Source organism: Molothrus aeneus, chromosome 1 (assembly GCF_037042795.1).
Source record: "Molothrus aeneus isolate 106 chromosome 1, BPBGC_Maene_1.0, whole genome shotgun sequence".
In the NCBI taxonomy this organism is placed as follows: Eukaryota; Metazoa; Chordata; class Aves; order Passeriformes; family Icteridae; genus Molothrus; species Molothrus aeneus.
Window position 1 is genome coordinate 68794476 of NC_089646.1, and position 4407 is coordinate 68798882.

A 4407-nucleotide genomic window follows, 5' to 3' on the forward strand; every position below is an offset into this window, starting at 1 on the left:
TCTCGACACTCCTTATTAATTAATATAAAGCCTGCCAAATGCCAAAAATGAGGACTTTAATTATGAAAATAGTAGAAAAGCCTCTTCCTCCCCTGAGAAGTATATAGTTCATGGATGTGGACAGAAAGAGGGTGAATCATCATGCCTCTGTGCTGAGGGTGTTGAAGCCACAATGGTAAAAAGGAGTTCTAAAATGACTTTGAAACAATGACAGGGAGAGATCTTAGATATTTAGATGAAGTTCCACCTAAAAAGGTCTCCCCTAGTCTGGGAGACAGTAATTGTTGGGGACTATAGTGAGGGCAGAAGAAAGTGCTACAGTGGACTGTAGGCTGTAGGACATGTGAAGAAAAATGTAGATAGTACAGAAATAGCCTTTAGAAGTCTTCATAGCCTACTTTTATATGACAAAAGGCTAATATCCCTATAATTTCCACTACACTGATGAAGAAACCTGAAAAAGTAGGGCTGACATGCCCAGCACAAAGTTACAGCTACAAGCTCATTTGACTTCATTTGTGTTTCTAGCCCCAGTTCATAACCCAAATATAAGAGCCAAAGCTTACCTGCCCTTGAGCTTCTTAAGCACCATGATTTGGCCCTAGCCTGGTTTCAAATCCAGGTAATTTTGGTGCATCATTTTGATTGTGTTTGCATTGGTTTGGTCAGAGCAACCTTTACAGGGCCTGAGTCCTTTCAGCAAAGTTATTAAGAGTATGTGGAAGGTACCCTGCATGGATTTTAAAAGAATGAAATCCTTTACAAGTTTGTGAAAGTAAAAGGCAAGATCATAAAATTGATAGGTTAAAATCAATCTAACAAATGGCCAAGCAAATGCATGCATTCCCATAACATTTTATGACTCCAGTGAGACAGTAAGATCACAAAAATGCAAGTGGATAAAACATAGGCTGTTGGCTCTTTATTCTCTAAAGTGCAATTGCCAGTAATGGCTTTTGTCTCAAAACTTAAAAATGAAAAATAGTAAAACTGCATGTCACACAAGAAGGAATAAAATGTATTTTAATAAAGCACATCTTTCTACTTTAATTAAAGTCACATACATTTTTCTATTTTCTGCTGAGGAGCAACCATGGCACAGTGCCTCTGTCCATGCTGCATACGTGTAAAAAACTTGTCAAATGTAAAGGCCCAGCCTCTCAGTACTTTTAAAAGTTCACAGGAGATAGAAGTTGTAGTCTGACAGTAAAAAGAGCTAATAATAAAAGATACTTTCATCTGGAAGATGTCTATGTCCTTTGGGACTATCTGGTCTTTCTAAACATCCATTTTACATTCCATGAAGTAGATAACCTTGTGAATTCCACCATCCTCCTCAGCACACTGCTAGTCTAAAGCAAACTTTTCTTTTCTGTATGTAAGCATGGAAAGAAAAAAAGGAAAACCTTTCTGGAGCCACACAGTAATAGATGTTTATTACTAGCCCAACTTTCATGAATATCCCTTGTGCTCATGTTTAATGTGTGGTCAACATTACACTGCTGTAATAGGGGCTCTCCTGACCCAAAGGGAGTCAGGACATATATATGTAAATGCCCTGCCACCTGAGCTGAGAATGAGATTAGATTGTAGTGGGTTACCACCTTGGCCCCAGGCAACAAGTGCCAGAAGTGCTCAGTGGCAGGATTAAAGCTGTGCACAGTTCTATTTTTCACTCCAAAAGGGGATGTTGTTCTTCTGGAGTTACTGGATTAAGGTTTTTCTGAAACAGGATCGTACTCTTGGGGGAATAACAAACTGACCCCGCATGTTCAGCATTAGGCATAAGAGTACTTCTACCTTTCGTACTTGTAAAATTCAGTAGGATCTGGCATCAGGATGACAGTTTCAAGCCCTTTAGGTATAGAATTTTCAGCTTAGACTCATTTTCCATGAGCATGCAGTGACAGGTACACAGGGGTTTGCGTGACTTGAATATTTTTGCTAAGTTGGAAGCATGGCACCAGTCAGATTAAAAGAGAAAAACAGAACAAACTACTTAATGCTTAAACCTACAAGATAGCACATGCCAACTTTAGCCCAAATTGAGAACCCCCAGCCACGACCTTGTGGAGTCCAGCTGAAGCCAGAGCTTCTACTTGGTGCTGAGAGCCTCAGAGGTTTATTGAGTGACACACAGGTCGTGGGAAGGCCAACAACAGCAAAAATCATTCTATTGCAAATGCAGAAAATACCAGTCAGAATGAGCAGAAGTCAAGTTCTTTCATTGCTTAAACAGAAGCACTGCAAGGCTGACATCTTTACAAAAGGGGGGGTTACTCTCATGGTTCTCTTCCTAGAAGTTTCACTTCCTTTGGGTTTGTGGTTATTTCAGGTTAGCACAACAAATGCCAGAAGAGAAGGCATTTTATTTGCTTGGATTTTTTTTTATATTGAAGAACAGGCAAGACCACCACGTCCTGGAACAAGAGGAGGGATTACAAAAGCCTACCCTGAACAAAAGGAGCTGTGTGGAGTCCTTTCTACCATACAAAGGTTCACAGTAATTCCTTTCCTGTAAAGCCACACTGAACTCTCTGAACAGTTAATACGTAGTACTTGGGACATATCTAGCCTGACAGTGATGTGAAAACTTTTTCTGGTGATCCAAGGTGATTCTCTGCCATGTGTTTTGCTCTGTGAAAGGCTACACACCTCTTTAGGGGGAAGCAAGTGCCTTCAGGTTGTTTGCTTTTTTGGTTTTGTACCACAGCTCTGGGCCTGGCACTGCTCTCTGTGAAGTCAGTTTACCAGGAATAGGATCTGCTCTGTCATCTTAAGTATCGCCCACCTGTTCTCAAAACCACAGATTTCTCTAAAGAAATGTCTGCAGGTGCAATAGAGCAAGGCTGCAGCAAACAGTCACGTGCCTTTCTGTTTGGAGAGATGAGGCTCAGTTGCTTGTTTGCATTCTTTATATATGAGTGTGCTTCAGAGAGAGCTAAACCCAGTTTTATTATGTAGAAGGAAAACAGAAAATATACAATTGGGACATCATTGCAATTGTTGGAGCTGCTTTAACGTAGAGGCATGTGGAAACTGAATGATGTAGGCAGCTACCTGCAATGCTATCTATTGAAAAGAGTGTGGTTTAGTTATTTAATTATGCATTTTACAAAAAACTATTATATTTCACCGTTGTGCCATCCCATCATGCTTATTTGTGCTACCCCAAGCTGACCCAGCCATGATGCTCTCCAAGCACTGCTTTTTGTGGTCTTTCCTGTGGGCTCTGCTGGCTTTTCTGAGAGGTTAAACAGCACCTGAATTTTTACCATGTGAATTCTTGGTCTCCTGAGCCACAAATGTCACTCTGGCAGAAACTGGCTTAAATTTTATAGTAGTGTGAGTGTATCGACTTCTGACTTCCCCAAATTATACAAACAGGAAGGGTCTCTCCTGCCCTGGGCCATGGCATGACCCAGGGAAGTTCCTCCCGCCTCCCTTGGCCCTGCCGAGCCCCTCTGCCTCAGAAGGCCTGATGCCGGAGGCCACTGCCTTCCAGCAGAATCCCGTTTTGGATGATACATCCTACATCGCTGCGCTGTCATTCACTTCACCTTCAGTATGCATATCTTAACCCCGCAGCTCCAAGGCATTTGCAGGCATCCAGGCATCTCCCACACACTTCCTTGCTCTGCAGTGCTGCTCCGGTTTTGCCAGATGCCTGCTGCCGACTGCTGCGGCCCCCACCAGCTCTCCCTGTCCCCGCTTTCTGGGCGTTGGGGCACCGCATGGCATGTGGTCCCGGTGGGAAGGAGGGACTGCATTTGCAGCACAGACTTCCCCATCTCCCTGCCGTACGCGATGCTCCTGGAGGCTCCTTCAGGGATGCCGTCCCGCCAGACTGTTATTAAAAGGCCGAAGGAGTCCCAGGCACCAGCTGCGTGCTCCCTTCCTCCTGTTTTTCCTCTCTGTGCTGGCGCCCCTTCCCGCTGGAGGGGCAGGCTCGGCTGCCGGGGGCTCCACCGAGGTTTCCCAGGGCACGGCGGGGGCACTGATCCGCCCTGCCGGCTGACAGCCTGGGAGTCTCCCTCTTCCTCCCTCAGCTGGCCGGGACGGAGGCTTAAGGAAAAAAAATAAAAACCGAAAAAAACCTTCTGGGGTCACTGCGAGGAGAAAAAAAAATATTCCTCGTTATGTCTGCGGTGTCTACGAAAACGTCCCGAGAAGGGAGAGGAGGATCCCGCCCCGCGGGGACCGCGGGGTTCGGCGAAGGGGGTGGGCGCTGCCTGTGGGGCCGGGGCGTCCCCCCGCCTTTGGACGGGAGGGGCTCTGCCTTCCTGCGGAGCCGAGAAGAAGGGGCCGAGCCACCCTGCTCCCCGCCCCGGAGGGGGTGAGGGCCGTCCCGCTCGGCGCCGTGGGCTCGGCGGGGCAGGGTGCCCGGGCCGCCGTCTATGAGGCACT